Raw genomic sequence first — 25,143 nt, 5'->3', positions numbered from 1 at the left:
TAAGAGAGGCGAACACCAGAGGGGTAAGAGCACAGAGAAAACGTGCAGAAACAGTTGACAAGCCAAGGAGAGAGACCTTGGGGAAAACCAAACATGCCATCCCCTTGCTCTTGGACTTCCTGCCTCGGGGACAGTGAGAAAGTGAATTTCTGCTAGTGTTCGTTACTGCAGCTCTAGCAGCAAATAGTTACGTTTCCTTCTTTTACTTGTTTCTGAGAGACAGACCCAGGATGTTTGCATATACAAGGCAAATGTTCCACCAGTAGTAAACCACCTTCTCAGCCCCATTATCTTTTGTGACATGGGGAACATAGCACAGCTGTTTTCACCCTACAAAGATATTGTCAATAGAAATTTGACTTGACAGAATGTAAGACTTCTTTTTTATATAAATATTTATTTTATTTTTTTATTTTTAAAATTTGCTTTTATCTCCTTTTGTTTTGTTGTTGTAGTTATTGTTGTTGTTATTGATGTCATCGTTGTTGGATAGGACATAGAGAAATGGAGAGAGGAGGGGAAGACAGTGAGGGGGAGAGAAAGACAGACACCTGCAGACCTGCTTCACCGCCTGTGAAGCGACTCCCCTGCAGGTGGGGAGCCAGGAGCTCAAACCAGGATCCTTATGCCGGTTCTTGCGCTTCGCACCACATACACTTAACCCACTACCCGACCCCAATTTTATTTTATTTTAATGAGAGAGAGAAAGATACAGAGAGAAAGAGACCAGAGAGCTGCTCAGCTCTAGCTTATGTGGTGCTGGGGATTGAACCTGTGACCTCAGAGCCTCAGTCATGAAAGTCTTCTGCAGAACTACTGTGCTGTCTCCCCAGTCCAATGAAGTTTCTTCATTGCATCGTGTGCTCCTTTGTCCTCTTGTTACTCCAAGCTCTTTATTGCTATACATTGCTCTAGCTCTACCTTGATGCTTCATTCCCTGGCTTAGAAGCTTCCATACCCCTCTCAGAAAACTGAAGATAGGATGAGGACACTGACAGGCTGTACATTTTGTGTACACTGGGCATTGCCCAGAATGCCCCAGTTAGAGGGCATCTGTCCAGGGTCAGAAAGTAGCTCATTTGGATAGGGCACTGCTTTGCCACGTGCACGGCCTAGGTTTGAGCCTGGTCCCTTCCACACTGAAGGAAGCTTCAGGATCATTTCTCTGTGTGTTTGTCTCTCTCTGTCTCTCTCTCTCTTTTTTTTTTTTTTTTTTGCCTCCAGGGTTATTGCTTGGGCTCAGTACCTACATTATGAATCCACTGCTCATGAAGGCCATTTTTCCCATTTTGTTGCCCTTGTTGTTGTCATTATTGTTATTGTTACCATTGATGTTGTTGGATAGAACAGAGAGAAATCGAGAGAGGAGAGGGAAGACAGGGAGGGGGAGAGAAAGATAGACAGCTGCAGACCTGCTTCACCACCTGTGAAGGGACTCCCCTGCAGGTGAGGAGCCGGGAACTCAAACTGGGATCCTTACGTGGTCCTTGGGTTTTGCGCCATGTGCGCTTAACCTGCTGCGCAACTGCTCGACCCACTTGTGTCTGTCTCTTGCCCTCTCCTTCTCCCTCTCCTTCTCCCTCTCCTTCTCCCTCTCCTTCTCCCTCTCCTTCTCCCTCTCCTTCTCCCTCTCCTTCTCCCTCTCCTTCTCCCTCTCCTTCTCCCTCTCCTTCTCCGAATTCCTCTCCCCCCACCTCCTTCTCCCTCTTCTTCTCTGCCTCTAGCTAAACAGAAAAGTGTTTTCTTCAATACCAGTGAAAGACATGCCCAGTTTTCTGTTCTCCGATGACACTTAAAGTCAAAGAGGCCAGAAAGCTAAAGCTACTGACCCTCAGACTTTTCCCTTCTACTTCTGGGAGTCGTGCAGACACAAATCCACAGAGTGGTCAACAAGAAAGTGAAACTGATGCTGTCGCACAACAAGCAGGGTCTAGAGAGGGACATGAAAATATCTAGCCGCTTTCATAGCCTTGTGACATGAGCCCATCACTGTTCCTCTGATGCCGCGTCATCTACATGATATTGGAACCAGACTCCACATCAAACAGAGAGACAGGGTTTGCCAGCACTGGTTTGCAGGGCAGACCATCTCCCACGAGAGGCTCAAGCTCACTGTTCCACATGGTCCCATCTGGGGGCTGACAGAAAACCTGACAGCTGTAGAACTATGTTCCAAACTCTGATGAAAAACATGGCTGTCGGATGCTTGGAAATGGCCACTCCCTCGGGACTGGGGTCACCCATAGAGACAGTCTCTAAAAACTTCTCTGAAAGTCCAAGGATTGAATTTCCCAGTGGCATTATGGGAATGACTCAGAGGATCACAGTTCCTGTTGATGAGTAGACTGATATCTTCTGGCATTTCAGATACCAATTCTTCCATGAGAGACATAGATAGCTAGGACTCCAAGCAGTGTTTACCAAATTACAGATACTCAGACATAATCTTTGAAAAGAAAATTAATCATGTCTAAATGCAATCATGTGAGAGTTACATATGTGAACTTGGCTGAACCATAGAAGTGACCAAATAAAATGGTCAAACATAATTCTTTTTTTCTTTATTGAGAGAACTAATGGTTTATAGTTAACAGTAAAATACAATAGTTTGTACATGTGTAACATTTCTCAGTTTTCCACATAACAATCTAACCAATCGCCTTCCGGATCCTCCTCTGCCATCATGTTCCAGGACCTGAACATTCCTCCCACTCCAGAGTCCTTTACTTTGGTGCAATACACCAACTCCAGTCTAATTTCTGCCTTGTGTCTTCCCTTCTGTTTTTATTTTTCAACATCTGTCTATGAGTGAGATCATGCCATATTCATTCTTCTCTTTGTGGCTTATCTCACTTAATATGATTCCTTCAAGCTCCATCCCAGATGAGGTGAAAAAGGTGAATTAATCATTTTTAATAGCTGAGTAGTATTCCACTGTGTATATAGACCACAATTTACTTAGCCACTCATCTGTTGTTGGACACCTGGGTTACTTCCAGGTTTTGGCTATTACAAATTGTGCTGCTATGAACATAGGTGTACACAGATCTTTTTGGATGAGTATGTTTGGTTCCTTAGGATATACCCCCAGGAGAGGAATTTCAGGGTCATAGAGTAGATCCACTTCTAGCCTTGTGAGAGTTCTCCAAACTGCTCTCCACAGGCATTGGACCAACGGACATTCCCACCAGCAGTGCAGAAGGGTTCCTTTGTCCCTACAACCTCTCCAGCATTTGTTGGTGCTACCTTTTTTCAAACATAATTCTGAGAATGTCTGTGAAGGTGTTGATGGATGAGATTAACATTTGAATTAGTAGACTAAGTAAAACAGATTTTCCCTCTTTCATTTGGGTGGGCCTCTGCCAGCCAGCTGAAGGCCTGAATAGAAGTAAACGGTGAATGACAGAGGTCCTAGTGGGGGCTGTATTGTTAGATGGAAAACCTAGAAATGGTATGCATGTACAAACTTTTGTATTTACTGTTGAATGTAAAACCTTAATTCCCCAATAAAGAAATTTAAAAAAAAAGAAGAAGAAAAGGGTGAGACAGAGGAACTCCTTTTGCCTGGTGGCCTTTGAGGTGAGTCAGAAGTTCTTTCTTGTCTTTGGATTCAAATTGAAACACCAGCTTTTACTTGAGTCTTGAATTTGTCAGTTTTGGGGACTGGAATGGAATTTGGCACCACTGCCTTCCCCAGGATACCAGCTTGCTAAGTATGGATGCTGGGACTTTTCACCCTCCCTAGTCATGTGGGTTAATTCCTGTAACCAGTACCTAACTCCTATCTATTTTATTTCTCTGGAGAGCCCTGGCTGACCCATATTTACTTACACTTACTAAATCTTAAAATGTTCTCAATAAAGAAATGCACTTTAAAATGCAATTTTACATAACACTCATAAATTCAAAACAAGTACTCAGAGTTAAAAATGCAAATATTTTCAAAATTAAATAAACATTTGCTAAAGTGTTCATTTAGTAAACACCTCCCCCAAAGTCTTATGTCACTCATTTCAATCTCTAACAAATAACCTATAAAATAAAAATCAACTACATTTTATAATGAGCCTTAGCTTTCACTTCAGATATAAAACCCTCTCTTAGGCATAAAAAAAAAAAAATTAACAAAATGGATGTCACTACGGCTCTAGAATGTGTCCAGCTTTGTAGCTTATGGTGTCTCAGCCCTAAGGAAAGGGTGTACGGCACAGTTTGTGTCTGCTCCCTGTGGACAAAAAGACCCCTTCCAAATGGTTTCTTCACTCTCTTGTCCGGTGGCTCCTTGATCCTCCCTCTTCCTTTCTTCCAAGTATCTTACCTTTAGGGTCTCTCCACAGGGTTCTGACTTTTCAAGGCAGCCTAGAGCAGTTACACTTTTCTTTTTAACTGGGCAGTTACTAGATTACAGTACAGTGGTTGGCACATGGATACAATTTCACCGTGATTGGTGTCTGCAAGACATTCTCACCTTCCATCATCATGTACCAAGACACCAAACCTCCCCTATCCTCACCCTCCTCCATGTCCTTCTTCCCAGAGTCCTTCACTTTGGTGCAATACACCCAGCCTGGCCAAGTTCTGCTTTTTTGTGTTCCCCTTCTGTTCTTACTTCTCAACTTCTGTCCACTAGTGGATCATCCCATATTCATCCTTCTCTTTCTGGCTTATCTCACTTAATATGATTCCTTCAAGCTCCATTCAAGATGAGGTAAAGAGGGTGAATTCATCTTTTTTTTTTTTGCCTCCAGGGTTATTGCTGGGGCTCGGTGCCTGCACTATGAATCCACTGTTCCTGGAGGCCATCCCCCCCCCCCGCTTTGTTGCCCTTGTTGTTACCCTTGTGGTTGTCATCATTATTGTTGTTGTCATTGCTGTTGTTGTTGTTGGATAGGACAGAGATAAATGGAGAGAGGAGGGGAGACTGAGAGGGGGAAAGAAAGACACCTGCAGACCTGCTTCACCGCCTGTGAAGCGACCCCTTTGCAGGTGGGAAGCCGGGGGCTCGAACCCGGATCCTTGCGCCGGTCCTTGTGTTTTGCGCCATGTGTGCTTAACCCGCTGCGCTACCTAGCCCGACCCCAAATTACCATTCTTAATAGCTGATTACTATTCCGTTGTGTATATAGACCATAGCTTTCTCAACTGAGTGGTTATTGACCATCTTGGTTAATTTGGGCTAACACAGACTGTATTGCCATATTAATCGGGGTTTTATGGAAATGGAGTAGAGTGCAGTGCTTGTCCTGTGGGCATGCTCTTATCCACAGGTATTCAGCTGTGGTGATAAGATTCCCCACAGATGGATATTCTGGGAATGTGCAAGATGGGCTTAACTGGTATAGTGCTGAGGACACAGGGAGCATTCAGCACTAGCAGTCAGAAACCAAAGCCACTGGATGCAGTGATGCTTTTCAGCTATCCTAAATAAGGAAGCATTGTCTCACCAGAAGTGAAAACTCCATCTTTTCTCTTTTAAAAAAATGTTTTAATTTATTTATTTATTTATTGGATAGAGATACATTGAAAACGAAGGGATAGCTAGAGAGGGAGAAAGAGACACCTGCAGCACTGCTTCATTATCTGTGATGCTTCCCCCTGCAGATGGTGACTGTGGGTTGAACCAGGATCATTATGCACTGTAACGTGTGCTTTACCAAATGTGCTACCACTCAGCTCACTCAACTGTTTAATGCTTTCTTTCTTTTTTTGCCTCCAGGGTTATTGCTGGGGCTCGGTGCCTGCACCATGAATCCACTACTCCTAGAGGCCATTTTTTCCCCTTTTGTTGCCCTTGTTGTATCATTGTTGTGGTCATTATTATTGTTGTTATTATTGTTGGGTAGGACAGAGAGAAATAGGAGGGTAAGACAGAGAGAAGAGAGAAAGATAGATACCTGCAGACCGCTTCACCGCCTGAGAAGTGACCCCCCACTGCAGTTGGGGGGCCAGGGGCTTGAACTGGGGGCTCTAACCGGGATCCTTACACCAGTCCTTGTGCTTTGCACCATGTGTGTTTAACCTACTGCCTGACCCCCAACTCCATCTTTTCTGAACGGCTCACTAACTTCATTCTACATACAAACACATGTCTTTCTCCTCGACGATAATATACACCTTACCTCCCAGACATCAACTAGCAGGTAAATCGAGGAAAAAATACCCCCAATTTTTTTGTTCCAGATTATTCTTTTTCTTTTTACCAAAGCCCTGCTCAGCTCTGGTTTATGTTGGTGCAGGGGAATTGAACCTTCCGGGTCTCTTTGCATAAGCATTATGCTATCTAGCCCTGCCTTTTGTTCCAAATTCTAAGAGTTATTTATCCTTCTGGAAAATCGCATCACTGGCCGTGACACCAATAAATATCACTTGTCTGTTTTATATTGTATTCAGATTTTCTTTCCTCCTTCTTTCTTCCTTCCTTTCTCTCTTTTTATTCATATTTATTTATTTATTTATTTATCTTTTGCTGCCCTTGTTGTTATTGTTGTTGTAGTTATTATTATTATTGTTACTGATGTTGTCGTTGTTGGATAGGACAGAGAGAAATGGAGAGAGGAGGGGAAGACAGAGAGGGGGAGAGAAAAACAGACACCTGCAGACCTGCTTCACCGCCTGGGAAGCAACTCCCCTGCAGGTGGGGAGCCGGGGCTCGAACTGGGATCCTTACGCCGGTCCTTGCGCTTTGTGCCACGTTCTTTTTTTCTTTAACCCAGAACACTACTCTCCTCTGGCTTGTGGTGGCATGGGGGGGGCGGGGGCTTAAACCTGGAACTTTGGAGCCTCGGACATGAAAATCTTTTTGCACAACTATTTCCCAGCCCTAGATCGTGTTAGAGGCAGTGGTGTAACACACCTGGTCATTCCTTATAGCAGCCAGTGGGGACTGCCCCACCAGAAGTAACTATTAGCTACCTTGTGCCCTGTCTTTCATTTCCACATTTCAGTTATGACATTATAATGTTTTGTTTTTTCTTAAATTAGAGGGGGTTTATTATAGCAGGTTTCATTTTAGGATTGTAAACAGGGTAAGAAAAGCCAGGGTTGAGCCTGACAGGGATGAGAGAGTTTAGCACTTAGAAGTTTGCTGTGGAGAAGAAGGAGAAGGAGGAGAAGGAGAAGGAGAAGGAGGAGGGGAAGGGGAAGGGAGAGAGAGGGGTGGAGGAAGGGGGAGGAGGAGAGGAAAAAATAAATGCCTTTCTAAGTGGAAACACCAGGGAATCATTTCCTTTCTGGAACCTGCTGGATGTGGGAGCAGCCCAGCCAGACTGAGTGGGAACATCTGGCTCAGAGGCGTGAAAGACCTCTTTCTCTTCCGCCCTCACAGGTGAGAGACATGAAAGGGAGGAAAGGACTGAGCGGACTCTGCATGATTCTGTGACCCAAGGCAAGATATTGAAATAAGTCTCAGTTCCTCCAACTGAGTAACAGAGACAAAAATAGCCCCACTAGCAGCCTGGTGGGTAGCGCAGTGAATAAGGCACTGGACTCCCAAGCATGGGGACCTGAGTGTGATTTCTGGCATCACAAGCGCCAGAGTGATGCTCTGGTTCTCTTTCTCATTAAATAATTAAATCAGTCTCGGGGTTGGGTGCACCTGGATGCTGTGAGGACCCAGCTTCAAGACTCCCATCTCCATCCTCAGGGCAAAGGCTAGGGGGCAGGGGTGGAGGTGAAGGTGGGGGGAAGCTTCATAAGCAGTAAAGCTGGTTTGCAGGTATCTCTCTTCTCTCTTCCTCTCCATCTCCCACTTCTCACTCAATTTCTCTCTATCCTATCAAATAAGTAATAAGTAAAGTTTTTTAAAAATTAAAATAAGTATTTATTAATGTTTGAAGTATTTTCTTTTTTAAAAGAAACTTTGGGGTTGGTCTCTTTCTCCCTCTCTGTCTCAATCTAAAACAAAATTATATTTAAAAAAAATCCATTCATAGGGAGTTGGGCGGTAGCATAGCAGGTTAAGCACACGTGGCGCAAAGCACAAGGACCGGCGTAAGGATCCTGGTTCAAGCCCCTGGCTCCCCACCTGCAGTGAAGTTGCTTCACAGGTGGTGAAGCAGGTCTGCAGGTGTCTGTCTTTCTCCCCCCCCATCTTCCCCTCCTCTCTCCATTGCTCTCTGTCCTATCCAACAACATTGATAGCAATAATAATAATGACAACAATAACAATAAACAACAAGGGCAACAGAAGGGATAAAATAGCCTCCAGGAGCAGTGGATTCATAGTGTAGACACCGAGCCCCAGCAATAATCCTGGAGGCACAATAAATAAATAAATAAATAAATAAATAAATAAATAAATAAGAAAGAAAAAGAAAAAAAAAAGTCCATTCAGTCTAAGAATTTGGGTGTGATTTAAAGACCCCTTTCCGGTGACTGGGAAATGGTTTAGGATTCACATGAACTCCAGGCCTCCGTGTCAGTTCTCTGTACCCTGTACCAAGGCTGCTTTCACAGGGCCGAGAAAGACCCTTCCTCCCTCAACTGGTAATCAGACTATCAACTACACACACTCGCAGAAGCGACAGGGTGCCCCAGGTGTGCTGAACTTTGTCCAGGAAACTGTCCAGCCCACACTGTGTAAAATCTCTTAAATCCAGGCTAAATCTTTGGTCTCATCGCTTTTTTTCCCTTAAGGCATGAACATATCAAAACAGTGAGCAGACCTGTGCTCAAATGTCAGCCCCCCCCCCCCCCGGGATTACATTTCCAATTTATTCCACACAACTCTGGTCTCAAATTAATCTCTCAGCACTTGACCTTACCCAGAGACTGGGGCTGCTTCCAGGGAAACATGCAGGAAACAAACTTTCTTGAATGTATCTTGTTTCTTTACTTTGCTATCAGAAACCTTTTAGTTCCTTTCTTCTCTTTGGGGTTTATGCCAAATGACTTCTAACAAAAGAAAGGGGGCCGTTCTGAGCAACGGCCTCCACACAGCCTTACACACATCATACCCCAACCTGAGCTCACAGCTCTGCGCGTTTAGAGAGCAGTCATCCCTCCCCAGACCTCACAAAGGCAAAACAAGGCTGCAGCTTCTCACTATGAGACCAAAATAACGGTCCACATTTGGGCACCACGCACCCTGCCACAGCTCTCCCCTCATTATTTATGCCGATTAGTTAGTATCAGGTCATCAGCACTGAAACAGAAGTTCTTTTTTTTACATTGTGGGTAATGACTCCAAACATCGGAACCAGTTGGTTCTTTTTATTTCCACATTAGTTCTACACTATGTTTGAAATCTATGCACACCAGAGTTGAAAGTTTTCTAAAACTTTCTTTCTTTTTTGCCTCTAGGGTTATCACTGGGGCTGGGTGCCCGCACTACAAATCCACTGTCCCTGGCAACCATTCCCCCCCCTCCCATTTTTATTGGATAGAACAGAGAGAAACTGAGCGAAGAGCAGGAGATAGAGAGGGAGACAGAGAGACACCTGCACACCTGCTTCTCCTCTTGTGAAGCTTTCCCCCTGCAGCTGGGGAGCTGGGGGCTCGAATCAGGACCCTTGAGCTCATCTCTGGGCTTAGTACTCTGTGCGCTTAATCGGGGTGTGTCACTGCCTTCGCGTGAACCCACCCACCCCCCAGCCTAGGGTTTCCTGTAGCATCCCTCCCCAGAAGCATTTTCTGCACAAGAGAGCTTCCACAAGTGTTGACATCAAATATGCCTGTGCATCTTTGGGCATCTGAAAAGGAGAGTTTTCAGTGCAAGGGGAATGTACAAGTAGCTACTGAGATGAGCCCCCCCCCCCCCAAATCTCATGGTAAACCCCCTCGGCACCCTCAGCAATGACAACGGGCCTGGGTGCTAGTACACCCAGTAGAGTGCACACATTTCCATGCACAGTGAAGCAGGTTCAAGTCCCTGGTCCCCATCCACAGAGGGCGAAGCTTCACAAGTGGGGCAGCAGCACTGCAAGGGTCTCTTCCTCTCTTTGTCTCTCTCTTCCCCCCCCTATTGCTCTCTGTCTCTCATCCTCAATAAAAAGGGGTGGCCAAGTAGTGGCGCACCTGGTTGAGCGCACACATTACAGTGTGCAAGGACCCGGGTTCAAGGCCCCGGTCCCCACCTGCGGGGGGAAGCTTCACGAGTGGCGCAGCAGGGCTGCAGGCATCTGTCTCTTACCCTCTCTAGCTCCTGCTCGCCTCTCAATTTCTCTTTGTCTCTAGCCAATAATAAATAAATAAATAAATATTTTTTAAATGACCATTGGGAAAAGTGGCAGAGGAGAGGCACAGACTCTCAGTGATAATCCCTTTGTGGTGGAAATAAATAAATTAATATCTAAAACAAAAACAGTAGACAGAGAAGGAAGCAAGTCAATACCCACTGGATTCTCAAGGCTGAATAATAACAAAAATGTATTTCCACAGAGGAGTTCTTGACTAGTCAATAAACCCCATGCCTCATATGATGCTATTAGTTACTCATTTGAGACATACCTTGTCTCTTAGTAGCTAACTATTTGATAAAGCCTGACAAATATCCAAGAAGTACTGAGTCCTAAAGGACTGTTAGGGCAAGTTAACAGTCAACACAACTTAACACAAGAACTCAGCAGTTAAGAGCTCAGCTTCTTGTTTACAAGAGCAAGAAAATGTGAACACCTTGAACAGAATTTTCACTGTGAGTTTTTCTCTCCTGGTGTTGCTTCTCTTCATTTCAAGGATGCCTCCAGTTACCTGTCAAAACAGGATGAAAAGCCTGAAGCCAGCCCCCAACTGGCTCAAAGGCCACATCCTTGGACCCAGGTAGTGATGAGCCAGTTGAACGCACACCATTACCTACCATGTGCAAGGACCCAGGTTCAAGTCCTTGGCCCCCACCTGCAGGAGGGAAACTTCAAAAGCAGTGAAGCAAGGCTGCAGCTGTCTGTCTTTCTCTTCCCCTTTTCTCTCCCCCTCGTTTCTTCTTGTGAAGTGTCCCAGCTGCAGATGGGGAGCAGGGGGCTCAAACCTGGATTTTTCTGTGCGTCCTTGCACTTAGTACTTTGTGCATCATTGTCTGGCTCCCTAATATCACTTTCCCTTGGTTGAACTGGGACCTATTCAGGGTGATTTTTTTTTTCCTACCCAGCTCAGCATCTGTTCTCAAGTTTAGTCTCCATCTTTATTAAAGGCTACATATTTCTTTAGGGCGACCATTAAGCCCATTTGTGTGAAAGAATGGAGAGTTTTTGCTCTGCAATATCACACACAGAGACAAAAAAAAAAAAAAAAAAAGGCAAAGACTTGTGTTAGCAAATATTTAGCTCCCAAAAGCTGAGTCACTGTCAAGAGGCTAGTGAAACAATGTCACCAGCTTTTGAGAGCAGATCCCTGACACTATTTTCCCCTGGAACATGCATTTTCTCTTAACAGACAACTCCTCTCCCCTGTTCTGTATCATTGCCCCGTGAAGAAGGCAAGGCCACTCCTCAACTCAGAGCTGACACAACCTGACTACAGGGATCTGAGGCCATTCTTTTTAGTACTTTTATTTATTTACTTTGGACAGAGACAGAGAGAAACTGAGATGGAGGGGAGAGAAAGAGGGAGAGAGAGAGAGAGAGAGAGAGAGAGACTTGTAGTCCTGCTATCCCACTGAAAGACCTCCCCCTGGCAGGTGGAGGCTAGGGGCTTGAACTGAGACCATTCTTAAAAGTCAGCTTGGGAGGGAGTTGGGCTGTAGTGCAGCAGGTTAAGTGCACATGGTGTGAAGTGCAAGGACTGGTATAGGATCCTGGTTCGAGCCCCCAGCTCTCCACCTGCAGGGAAGTCGCTTCACATAAGCGACAGGTGGTGAAGCAGGTCTGCAGGTGTCTATCTTTCTCTCCCCCTTTCTGTCTTCCCCTTTTCTCTCCATTTCTCTCTGTCCTATCCAACAACGACGGCATCAATAGCAACAATAATAAAACAATAAGGGCAACAAAAGGGAATAAATAAATAATTTTTTTTTAAATCAGCTTGAGGTGGTCTGGGAGGTGGTACAGTGGTAAAGCTTTGGACTCTCAAGCATGAGGTCCCGAGTTCAATCCCCGACAGCACGTGCGCCAGAGTAATGTCTGGTTCTTTCTCTCTCCTCCTATCTTTCTCATAAATAAATAAAATCCTTAAAAATTTTTTTTAAAAATCAGCTTGGGTGCCAGGCAGTGAGCACACATCACCATGATCAAGGACCTGGGTTCAAATTCCCACTCCCCAACTGCAAGGAGGACACTTCATAAGTTGTGAAGCAGGTCTGCAGGTGTCTATCTTGTTCTCTCCCTCTCTATCTCCCCCTCCTCTCTCAATTTCTCTCTGTCCTATCAAATAAAATAGAAAGAAAAAAAGAAAAGGAAAAAAATGGCTTCTGGGAGCAATCGATTCGTAGTGCCACCATTCCAGCCCAGCCTGCACTGCGGCTCTCAAAATATTTTCCCCTCACTGCAGGGTATCTCATAAAAGTGGTAGAATGACTTCTGAGCTCCACACAAAGCAAGACTCACCACTAGATTGTAAATTTCTGTCTACAGATAGTAGCACACAAAGTCATTGCTGCAAGCAAGAGGAGGCAGAGAGAGAGACAGGGAGAGACCCGTTATCTGGTGCCCTAGTCAGAGAATCCTTGGATTCCCACATGAATATGATGAGCCTCTAAAGGATCCCTCTCTCTACCATCACTGGTCACTTCCATCAGGAACACCATCCTAAGACCTCTTGAGGGTCTTCCCAGGACCTTGCCCTCACCATAAAGCAGCAACAGTAACCTCTCTGAAGGCAGCCTACTCCGCCACTCAGGAAGACTGGCCCTGAAATGCCTGCAGGCTGCACTGTCCCCAGCTGTGACCGTGAGCTGCGAGCTCAGACCAGTAGGGATTCAGAGGTTTCACAGGCTGCTGTGCTAAATATGAATAGAGATATGGTCCCTGGGTTGGGTGAATGGAATAAACAGTTAATTTTATTCAGAGATGTTTCTCAAGAATGGAAGCTACTCTCTACCCTAGTCCAATTTTCTTTTCTTTTTTCTCACTTTTTTAAAAAAAATGTTTATTTATTCCCTTTCGTTGCCCTTGTTTTACTGTTGTAGTTATTGTTGTTGTCGTTGTTGCTGGATAGGAGAGAGAGAAATGGAAAGAGGAGGGGAAGCCAGAGAGGAGGAGAGAAAGACAGACACCTGCAGACCTGCTTCACCACTTGTGAAACAACACCTCTGAAGGTGGGGAGCCGGGGGCTCGAACTGGGATCCTTATGCCAGTCCTTGCACTTTGCACCACGTGTGCTTAACCCGCTGCATTACCACTCAACTCCCGCTAGTCCAATTTTCTAGCCCTTTACTCTACTCTGGCACCTTCTTCTCAGACAATATTTTTGCCCAACTCCATGTTAGGCATCAAATTCACGCTAAAAACTAAGCTGTGGGCCCCTTGGAATATTCCTAGAATGGACTTCCTAGCTTCTTTGTACCCTGAGACCCCTATTCTCCTCGGCTCTACTCCTGCTTTTTGTTTCCTTTTCATTAATCATTTTGTCCTGCTATGTATCATGCCTCTTTTCAGCCACCAAGTTGCAGACACTATCATGATTCCATCCTGACTTCTCTGGGCAAATGGCTTCACCAATGCAACCCAGAAACTCACCTCTCCAGAGCCCTGCCCCACTAGGGAAAGGTAGAAACAGGCTGGGGGTATGGATCCACCTGCCAATGTCCATGTTCAGCAGAGAAGCAGTTACAGAACTCCCACCTTTTGCACCCCCAAAATAATTTTGAACCATACTCCCAGTGGGGGATAAGGGATAGGGAAAGAGGACCAGAGGGCTCTGAATTCCAACTCCATCAGGAACTAGAGAGAGAAGAGGAAAAATGGAGGAACATTTGGATGTAGTAATAGGTGTATGGATGACTTGGAAATGAAGAAAACATTAAATCTTTAAAAAAAGGCCAAATATATACAAATATAGACAGAGAGTTGTAGAAATAATAATTAACCCATATCTGCAACCTTGGGAGAACTGCTGCAGCTTCCAGTGGAGGGATTGGGGATCCAGAACTCTGGTGGTGGGAATGGAGCACAGTTGTACCTCTATTAGCTTATAATTTTGTAAATCAGTATTAAATCATTCATGAAAAGTGTGTGTGTGTGTGTGTGTGTGTGTGTGTGTGTGTGTGTGTGTGTGTGTGAGAGAGAGAGAGAGAGAGAGAGAGAGAGAGAGAGAGGCTCTGTCCGTCTGTCACTAATGGAGCGGGAATATGATCTGGAATGCCCAGCACATGCACTTCTGCAGACATGAGCACTTGTGGGTCAGAGCAAGGCAGATGTCAAACAGCTGTAAGCTGGTCCAGAGAGGCCTTCTTGCACCTGCTATTCTTCAAGTCTCGATTTCAATCTCCACATCTGACAAACCACGGGTGGGAGTTTTGCAGAAATATGAAGGAACGAACCCTTGCCAGAACTGAAACCAAGATGATTTTCATTTTCAGCAACGACAAACACTTAGAACCCCACTGGGCTCTCAGCCAAAGTGCTCAGAGTGGGTGATGAGGAGTCAGCAAACGCAGGGCTGGCCATTGGGACTGCCAGAGCAGAGCCGAGCTGACACCCACAGCAGATCCTAGCATGTGGCACTCATGCACATACAGAGGATGTATGTATTGTTGAACACAGGGGTTGTACTGGGGGGGGGGGGTGGAAGTAAAACAAAGACAGAGGAAAACAGATTCAAATGCATGTCAAACATTCTGAGTCACTCTCAGCCTCATTGTCGCCATGATGTAGGTGATCCTAACAGTCCCTGAGATACAGTTGGAAGATGGCACAATAGATGCTTGAATTTAAATTCAGTAGGTTTGCCACAAGACCAATTGTTAAAAAAGAGAAAGGGAAGGAAGGGAGGGGAGGGAAGGGAGGGAAAGGAAAGGGAGGGAAGGGGATGGAAAGGAAGAGAAGGGAAGGGAAGGGAAGGGAAGGGAAGGGAAGGGAAGGGAAGGGAAGGGAAGGGAAGGGAAGGGAAGAGAAGGGAAGGGAAGGGAAGGGAAGGGAAGGGAAGGGAAGGGAAGGGAAGGGAAGGGAAGGGAAGGGAAGGGAAGGGAAGGGAAGGGAAGGGAAGGGGTGCTGAATTCCCAGAGAACTTTGGAGGCTGCACTACTGCCCAGGAGCTAAGGGTGTTGGGCAGTATGCCAGCTTCCCCCCTGCTCCATTGCTTAATGCTGTGGTCTGTTTACATAATCACTGCTTTACCCGAGACCCACCCTGCCTACAGGGCACTGGTTTAATCCCCACTGGTTAGATGCAAGCTTGATACTTCCATGCGCGCTTTTTCCCTCTCCCCACCCCCTATCCTACGTTCCTCCTCTTCCAGCCTGACACTTCCGCCTCAGGAGATATAAAGGACAGGATTTTCTAATGAATAGAGATTAGATTGATTGCACTGCATTCCTGCTCATCAATAAAGATTGAACTGCGTTCCCAGCTCAGCCATGAGTCCCTGGTCATCTGTCTCCCACCCACAAAGCTAGCCCAGCATAAGGGAATGGTTAATTCCAGAGAAAGTTATTTATGATCTTATTAGAAGTCGGGTGGTAGTGGAGCGGGTTAAGTGCACATGGTGCAAAGCACAAGGACTGGCATAAGGATCCCAGTTCCCCACCTGCAGGGGAGTCACTTCACAGGCGGTGAAGCAGGTCTGCAGGTGTCTGTCTTTCTCTCCCTCTCTCTGTCTTCCTCTCCTCTCTCCATTTCTCTCTGTCCTATCCAACAACAACGATGACATCAACAACAACAACAATAAAACAACAAAGGCAACAAAAGGGAATAAATAAATAAAAATATTTTTTAATTATCACCTTATTGATAAAGAGGTAATTTTTAAAGCTTGTGATGTGTCTTTAATGACTCAAGAATTAAAATTTAGAGTAATTTACTAGGCACAGTGGTGGTTTCGGTTGCATTGTGTATGTTCCAAACCATTTTTATTTTCCTCTCAGGGGCTGCTTTGAGTCTCCCTCCTTGGCTCTTACCTGTCTGCCTCATAGGCAACAAAAATATGAAAAATGTGTAAATTTTAAACCATCCCAGTAAGATGTGCTGAGAATTACTTAAAATAAGCTTCCCCTTTCCCCCATTTCACCAAAAGGGACGGCTTTCAGAACCTTCCCTCTGAGACATTAGACCCCATCCTATCTATACACATTGGGAAGGAAACTGGTAGAAAGCCTTTCCTTCCTGCCTTTCTCCTCCTCTCCCACACCTCCTCCAAATCAAAGTGGAAGGGATCAACCCTGCAGGAAACTGGAGGTACTTGGGATCCTGAAGCCCCCAAAGAGGGGAAGCAGTGTTCCCTCCCTGCCTTGAAACCTGCTGGGCCACCTGGCCTCAAGGCTAAGCTGAGGCTCCCAGGGGAAAGACACAGGCATCCTACCCAGATCTGCATGACCTGGGAGCCAGTTCCCAGCTTCCACGACGTGGAACACAAGCTCTGCCCTAAGGTTCTGTAAGGTGAGGGTGTCTTTGTGTGGTGAGCCCCCCATACACACACACACACACACACACACACACACACACATGCACACTGTGAACAGACCAGTCACTCTAAATACAACCCCCCCAAATTTGCACAAAAGTCTCTCCATCTCTCTCTCTCTCTCTATCTACCTAACTTTAAATTACCTTTATTTATTTATTGGATAGAGACAGCCAGAAATCGAGAAGGAAGTGGGAGATAGGGAGAGAGACAAAGAGACACCTGCAGCCCCGCTTCACCACTAGCAAAGCTTTTCCCCTGCAGGTGGGGACCGGGGGCTCAAACCAGGTCCTTGCCCACTGTAACGTGTGCTCAGTCGGGTGCTTCGCCTCTCTCTCTCTCTCTCTCTCTCCTATGGTTCCTTAACCCTGTTGAAAGGAAATGCTTGAGACCTTATCATCAAAGGAGATTCCAAAGTAAATAAAAGTCAGCACACAGTGGAAGTCTACCCCTGTAACCTTGTAGAACCATGGTGAAATCACTCATGAAGAAAAAGAGAAAAAGTCACCCCCACAAGAAGAGATTGAACATGCATGATCTAAGTGTGATTGTTCCCACCACTGGAAACTCAGAAAAAAAAAAATCAAAATCCATCTTTGTGCTGCAGAGAATTATTTGAATGCTTGCGTAAGCAAACATATATAATAAAATGTTTAAATCTCGACTTTTGCAGCTTTTTTTTTTTTTTTTTTTGCTGCAGCAGAGTAAAGGCTCTGGAGTAGGACTGTTGGTCACAGCTGGGCTGCCTGCCTCACCTGCAGCTGGGGGAGAGGCAGTGATCACACACACACACACACACACACACACACACACACACACACACACACCCCAGAACCCCAGACCAGAAAGTGAAACTGCTGCTGCTGGTTTCACTTGCCTCAAAAACACCACCAAACGCACAGAAATGACTGGAAGCAACTTACAACGGTCCCTTCTCCATGCTTTCTTTTCTTGCTACTACAATTCACGGACTCTTTTTCTTTTGGTCAGGCAGCAGACTCCAAAGTGATTTTGGTGGCACAGGAGAAGAAAGTTTTAAGAATCTGAGTTTTAAAGAGATTTAGACCTGGCTTATATTTCTCAGACTGACATGTTTCCCAAAATATTCAAAGAGTCCCTCAAGTACACTATTTAAAAAACTAAGGGTACACATTCTTTAAAAAAAAAAACAAAACTGCCATGCATGTTTAAACAGTAAAGATTTAAGCCAACCTCCCTAACACTGAAGTGTCTACATGAATGTCTCATTTGAGTTTAGACTTCCGTCCTCTTCTTCTGAGTAATCTTCACACAGCTGTTGTTCCTCAGGTACCCTTCATTTTGTTAGTTCTCTCAAGAAACTCACAAAGAACAGAAGCAAGTGTTCTATGCAGATACTGCACCTCAGACGCTTTACCACACCGTAAACCCCTCTGTAGCCCTTCTTCTATTCTCACTCCAAATAGTTTATAACAAAGAGGAGACATTGTAAAAACAAATAATAAGTAAAAAGGCAACTAGGTCTTTTTCTCATTTTTCAAAAATTACTCCACTGATTGAAAAGAGAGGAGAAAAAAGTACACAGCAAACAAGTTGATTTTTGAAGCACTGTTGTTGGATTCACTCTCGCAAGGACCTGAGTGGCTGGTTCCAAAAAAAAAGCTACTTTCTCAGGAAGCTATGGATTTTCTCCCCTTCCTTCCTGAGTGTGATCAAAGACTCCAACCCCGTGAGACCCCCTCGCATTTACTTTTACTGGCAAGAAAGTTGACTTTGCACCTTAAACAATTGGTCGGATGGCTTTCTCTGGAAGCTAGTGCCTTCTCCTCATTCGTTGTCTTTGTCCTGCTTATCAAACAACTTGGAGTTTCAGAAAGCTTTCTTCTGCTCCCCCAGTAGAAATATCTGGAAGCTGCTTCAAGTCGCAAACACTCTACCTAAGAAGGATCTGAACTTGGGCAAAGTGCTCCTTTCACTCCATGATGGTCATCTATGTTTTTTTCCTTTTCCCCCAAAACTGACAGCTAGCAATAAATAGCAGTGACATTTGCCCTGGGAGCTTAGGGAGAAGCAGCACAAAGACACGTAAATGATGGAAGGTACAAAAAAAAAAAAAAAGCGATGACCATACGGTTCCGTTTTCTGGCCGCTCCTGCATGTATGCATACAATGTGCCAATCTTAATCCGTGCGCCTCAGTAGAATGTTCTTATCCCACTGCACACAATGACTTTTTTTTCTAAATTAAAAAGCAAATCAAAACCAAGTGAAATCATCAAGCAGAAGAAATAGCTAAACCAATTACTTGAGTCCACACTGGGGGAGGAGGGGTAGAGATTTACTTTCTAGTCCCCAAAATGCAGAGTTAGGAGAAAGAGAGAAAAAAAAAAAGTGGTGAGCAAGCTCATCTACCAGCTGCAGAGATTCCATAGGCCGATACTCCACCTTCCCCTCTGAGACTTCCTTATGAACCCAGCACTGTCTTTTCTAAGGAGGAACTAAAGTTTACCTGCCAGCCTTGGCCGCTTTAGTGCAGGACCCTTGCCCGTGGCGTGCCTGGTGGTGGAGGTGGGTACACACCCCAGAAACACTGTACCACGTCACCTGCCCTGCTGCCAGCAAAAGGAGAGGGAGCTCCTGCCCACGACACACCCTGCAGCTGAGCATCTGCCTTACCTACAGCTGCTGCACCACAGAGAGCTCTGAAGGTTCTTTCCCAGGCTGGGAATGTTGATTCAGAAGACAGATGACTTTCAGTACATGCAAAACCAAGTATTGCAGAAGCTGATCTTCCACAGTGAGTCTCCAGCAGCCCTGCTCGCCGGCTGCAAACATCTCATTAGACTAATGCATTCAGCACAGACAGAAAACTCAATTCACCGTAGCTACAGCAATGAATTTCCATTACGATGACAGCCTCGACCACATCATGTCCGGAAAACCAGCCAACCACTGGCTTTTAAAGAACACACGCATTTTACATGCAGAAAACGAGGTGTGTGTGTGTGTGTGTGTGTGTGTGTGTGTGTTTCTTATTTCCTTCCTCTTAGTAGCCCAACTAAGAGAGAATTGTGCACTGCAGCTTTTTGCCAACATAAGCTGCAAGGGAATGACACTTTTGCTTCTTTGGTGGTTCTGTCCTTGTAATAACCCGAATTGTGTCACAATTGTCAAAATGGGTGTTGCCAACATTTCAGTTTTCATTACCCCTCCTCTGTTGCCATAGAAACCAGACTGTAACATCATCTCTTTGTCCCAGTCCTGCAGCAGTGCGGGCTGGCACTGGGCTTACAAGATAGTGGTGATCTGAAGGAGTGAGTGCTTATCTTTGGACTAATAAAAAAGAAAATAGAAATTCCGATGACAATATTCTTTAGGAAGGGGAGTTTGCCAGAAGAACACGGGTGAACACACCATAGTCATGCACACTGCTCTCCAGCACAACACATGTGGTCATGCCACTAAACTGGGGCTCTGACTCGGGCTCCAGAGCATATCTGTGTTTAAGTGCAGAGCATGGTGAGCATGAGAGGACCCACATGGGGGGCAATGGTCCTCAAAGAGGGCTATCCTCCACACCCCATTGTGTGCTCCGTGGCAGACTTACTTCTACTGCTAACAAGACTTGTTTTTTGGTTGTTATTTTCCCCTCTCTGTTTTGTTTTTTGTTTGTTTGTTTGTTTGCTTGCTTGTTTGTTCTGTTTTGATTTCATTTGGGGGTGTGTGTATGTGGGGGAGGTTGATAAAAGTGGAGCAGGGTTCCCCATTGGCTATTCTCATCCAATTCCAGGTCCTTATTCTCCAGTAATTTCTATAAGATAAAACAACCCTTCCACACATATGTGGCCACCTGCTGACTTACTCCTGGGACTGAACAAGCAAATTTAATCAGGACTCGTTAAGGTTTAGGCCACAATTTGAACAGTTACTGAGGGTGAAAGAAAATAAAATTATAACCTGAGGTTTCTCTAAGTATACATATTCACATTAGCATGAAATAAAAAATCTTTCCTGAAAGTGAAAAAAAGTTCTTTATTGGTGGGATTAGTGGTTTACAGTAGACAGTAAAATACAGTAGTCGGTACAGGTGTAACATTTCTCGGTTTCTACATAACAATTCAACACCCTGTAGGTCCTCCTCTGCCATCCTGTTCCAGGACCTGAACCCTCCCCACCAGCACCCCAGAGTCCTTTACTTTAGTGCAATACACCAACTCCAGTCTAAGTTCTGCTTTGTGAAGAAAACTGATTGTTGCATTAAAGAACACTGTATTTGTTGATCAAAAAATACATTCACTACTTTATTTAATGATCTAATTTTGTGTTGTTTTATCTTGTTTAAAAAAAAAGTGGGGCGAGTTTTTTTGGTCATTTAATGTAAGAAAATTCCATTAGAGAAGGAGAAAGAAGAGGGGGAAAAAAAGAGGAGGTAGAGAAAGGAAAATAAACCAAATGGGTGACCTCCCCTTGGCCAGCACCTGTGTGCCAGCCTACAGTTGAGCTCCGCACGACTGCTCTGAGCAACGCCTAGGAGAGGATATGTATTGCTTCAGGGCCAGGAAGCTTGCTGAGCTGCTGAACAGCGGCTTGTATTCCTGCGTCCTCAAAGGCTGAACCACAGGCACCATCATATGCCAGAGATGAGCAGGGCTGAGTCCCTCTCTGCCGCTTCTTCTCTCATTCTTCCCCCCCCCCTCTCAGAAAAAAACATAAACTTTTAAAAAATGTTTCCTCAGCAAAAAGACTCATGCCTGCGACTCCAAGGTCCCAGGTTCAATCCCGGCACCACCATAAGCGGAAGTTGAGCAGTGTTCTGGTCTTCCTTTAACTCTCTCTCTCTCATCAAAATAAAATAAACAAAACATTTAAAAATATTTCTTCCAATTAAAAAAATACTCCTTTCTTAAATAACCAAATATGTTTCCCAAATCCTTGAAAACAGAAAGAAAAAAATAGCATGGTTTGCCCAAAACAAAGAGGAGTATTCAGGATTTCAGTGATAGCTTGGTGGTTTATGTAACAGACTTTCATGCCTGAGGCTCCCAAGTCCCAGGTTCAATCCCCAGCACTGTTATAAACTAGAACTGAGCAGTGCTCTTGTCAAAAGAAAAATAAATAAATAAATTTGAAAAGAAGGTTTTGCTATTCCTACCCAGGAGGTAAGTGTGACCTCCTTCCAGGTATACTACTGTGGTGATCTCTTTGTTTTTGAACTGGGCGGGTTTGACATGTAGCCATTGGCATCCAGTAGGTAGTCATGCAATGATGCTTAAAGCTGATATCAGTCATAGCTGACTTGTACTATATAGATAATCATTTATTTATGTAGCCAGGTTTCTAAGACTATGAGTTATAAGAATTTCTATCCCTGGTTTAAAACTCCCCAGTGTTTCTGAGCTTTGTACAACCCTAAACTATGATGAGGTTGCTTAAGCTATGCTACACTACTGGTTTTTGTTTTTCTGACTCTGTGGTTATATTCTGTCTCAGACCACAGGCAGCATGCTCAACTTTTTTCTCACAAATGTTATTGGGTTGGTGGTTTGTGAGAGGCAACCAGAGGGAGTAGATTAACTTGGGAACGTTCTAAATACAAAGTGTAGTTTCCATCTGAACAGCTACCCCACCCCTCGTCAGGTACTGGTAAACACGCATCAGGTAGAGAAGGTCAGGTCTTAGCTATGATCACAACACTCGAACCAATGCTACGATAAAAACTCCCTGCTAGGGAGTCGGGCAGTAGCGCAGCAGGTTAAGCACAGGCGGTGCAAAGCGCAAGGACCCGCGTAAGGATCCTGGTTGGAGTCTCCTGCTCCCCACCTGCAGGGGAGTCACTTCACAGGCGGTGGTGAAGCAGGTCTGCAGGTGTCTGTCTTTCTCTCCCCCTCTCTGTCTTCCGCTCCTCTCTCCATTTCTCTCTGTCCTTTCTAACAATGACGACATCAATAACAACAACAATAATAACTACAACAATGAAAAACAAGGGCAAGAAAAGGGAAAATAAATAAGTTTTTTAAAAAGGAAAAAACAACCAACCCTGCTTTTCACTATAGCAGCTAACACTTGCTGGGGCAAATGCACACAAGTCATGTTACCCCACTTACACCACCTTGTGAAGACTTCTCAGTGCCAGGCCATTTCTGCAGATGAGGGAGCTGAGCCCTAAGGATTTTACAGAAGGTGGGGAGGGGGGTAGCATAATGGCTATGCAGACAGACTCACTAAAGCCTGAGGCTCCACAGACACACCATCAGTTGCCCAAAGTCACGGAACTCCAAAGCAGTGGATGTAAGTCGAAGCAGGCAGTTTGTCTCCAAAGACATGGTAACGGGTCATCTGGTCACATGACCACCTAATGTGCAATTCTGCCGTCAGCTCAATGGCATGGGTCAAATCACTTGTAGTTTCATAATGGGGATGTGGAGTGCAGAGGCTGTAAAGTAAATCGTCTCAGGGTCAAGCGGTGGCACACTTAGTGGAGCACACATATTATAGTGCATAGGGACCCAGGTTCAAGCCTGGCCCCCACCTGCAGGGGGACGCTTCCTCTGGTCTGTTGGAAATTCCACATGGCAGGAGGAATCAGCCCCAACAGTGTCTGGTCAGTGGTAGGATATTAACAAACAATTACTCCTGAATCAATAAAAGTGACTGTGGGGGCAGGCAGTGGTGCACCTGCTTAAGCAGAGACAGGATAGTGTGCAAAGACCTGGGTTCAAGCCCTCGGTCCCCACCTGCAGGAGAAAAGCTTCACAAGTAGAAAAGAGTTGCAGGTGTCTCTCCTGTCTCTTCCCCTCTCTATTTCCCCCTCCCCTCTCAGTTTCTCTCTATCTCTATCCAATAATAATAAAAACAAATAAATGAAAGAAACAATAGGTTAAAGAAGGTGATCTCATCTTATTCAACACAGAACACGTTTCTAGACCCTGTTCCTCCTGCCTACCCATACCTCCTCCCCCCACCAAAAAAAAAGTAATGGACTTTGAAGTCTGTCATCTTGGGGGAAAGCATCATAGACTGAAAGAGCTTCTATTTCCTAACTCTTCCCTCCTTAATTAATGGTCTTAAAATCCTGTCTTTAGCGGACACTCCTGCTTTCAGTCATGTTTCTATGAAACTGAAAACTCAAAACTCATACATGGGGTCTACAAGCATTTTTGGCAATTAGTTCATGGTCCTCTTTTCTCCCTAAATATTCCCCCACATTACATTCAGGAAACCAGTATTGGGACGGTGCCAGGTGGTGCCGCACCTGGCTGAGCGCGCATGTTGCAATGCGCGAGGACTGGGTTCGAGCCCCCACTCCCCACCTGCAGGGGGAAAGCTTTGTGAGTGGTGAAGCAGTGCTGCAAGTGTCTCTCTGTCTCTCTCCCTCTCTATCATCCCCTTCCTTCTTGATTTCTGGCTGTCTCCATCCTATAAATAAATAAAGATAATAATTATTTTTAAAGAAACCAGTATTGGGAATGAGAAACTACAGCAGTTAGAGCAGGTAAGCTTTAGTTAGACCAATTTGTGTGCTCTAAAGTGGGAGAGACTTGAAATAAGGAAAAGAGGGTATACAATTTCACCCAATTTGTATAAAAAGGTGTGTGTGTGTGTGTGTGTGTGTGTGTGCGCGTGTGCGTGCATGCTTGTGTGTGTGTGTGTGTGTGTGTGTGTGTGTGTGTATGTGTGTGTGTGTGTATCAGGAGGGACATGGCTGCAGAGCTAGCTAAGAGAGAGTCTATTTTTTAATTTGATTTAGAAAAATAGCCTGCTGGAGATTGCCCGTAGTTTTAGCTTCTAAAACAAAGCCATTGATCTTCTGAGACTCCCTGTCGTCCCTTCATTTGAGAGAAGATCGCCCAAGACAGATCCCTTAGTTACCAAAAGGCGAGGCAATAACCATTGTCCTTGAAACAAAATTTGTACTGGCATGCAGATAATGCTCTCTGAAATTTGTGTTCTCTTTGATAAAATAGCCACTGATCGGTGAATTAAAAGCAACTGTTTGATGACTTCCTCTTAAGGATAACTAATGAACATTGGTGTGGATCCTGTCTTTGACCAGCCTGCTTGGGGCAGGAGCTAAACCAGAAAGCTGGGTCTGGGACCAAGAGGAAAGAAGGGACTAGGGGTCCGGCATAGCGCAGTGGGTTAAGCACATGTGGCACGAAACACAAGGACCAGCGTAAGGATCCCGGTTCGAGCCCCCGGCTCCCCACCTGCAGGGGAGTCACTTCACAAGCAGTGAAGCAGGTCTGCAGGTGTCTGTCTTTCTCTCCCCCTCTCTGTCTTCCCCTCCTTTCTCCATCTCTCTCTGTCCTATCCAACAACAATGACAACAACAACAATAATAACTACAACAACAATAAAAATAATAACAAAGGCAACAAAAGGGAAAATAAGTAAATAATAATAAAATTAATAAATATAAAAATTAAAAAGAAAGAAGGGAGGGAGGCAAGTAAACACACACACACACACACACACACACGCTGGGGTGCAGTGGCTACCTACCTGAGTGACAGTCACAGTAGTCAGCTCATTGAAGATAGGAGGCACTTGGACCAAAATCAGCAGGAAGGGACTGACTAGAAGCAAGTGAGGAGTGAGCAACCTGGGAGAAGACGTGAAGGGGGAAGGATGTGGTGTGTTGCGCATGTGATCTGCACCCTCCTGTGCTCTCAGACACTGATCT

General features: G+C 45.0%; 1 protein-coding gene across 5 annotated transcripts in view; it reads right to left on the bottom strand.

The window, feature by feature from the left end:
* SCML4 (Scm polycomb group protein like 4) overlaps positions 1-19,357 on the bottom strand; it is a 110,975-nt gene extending 91,618 nt beyond the window's left edge. Inside the window, exon 1 of one of the 5 annotated variants that reach the window (XM_060190674.1) lies at positions 19,137-19,357. The gene's annotated coding sequence lies outside the window, so the exon portion shown is untranslated. The remainder of the gene's footprint in view (positions 1-19,136) is intronic. The other 4 variants (XM_060190673.1, XM_060190669.1, XM_060190672.1 and 1 more) reach the window with 4 other exon arrangements.
* Between the last annotated feature and the right edge of the window lie 5,786 nt (positions 19,358-25,143).

The sequence above is a fragment of the Erinaceus europaeus genome, chromosome 4 (genome assembly GCF_950295315.1).
Source record: "Erinaceus europaeus chromosome 4, mEriEur2.1, whole genome shotgun sequence".
NCBI classification, from domain to species: Eukaryota; Metazoa; Chordata; class Mammalia; order Eulipotyphla; family Erinaceidae; genus Erinaceus; species Erinaceus europaeus.
Note: the sequence above shows the minus strand (reverse complement) of the source record. Positions and strands in the feature narration are given on the sequence as shown.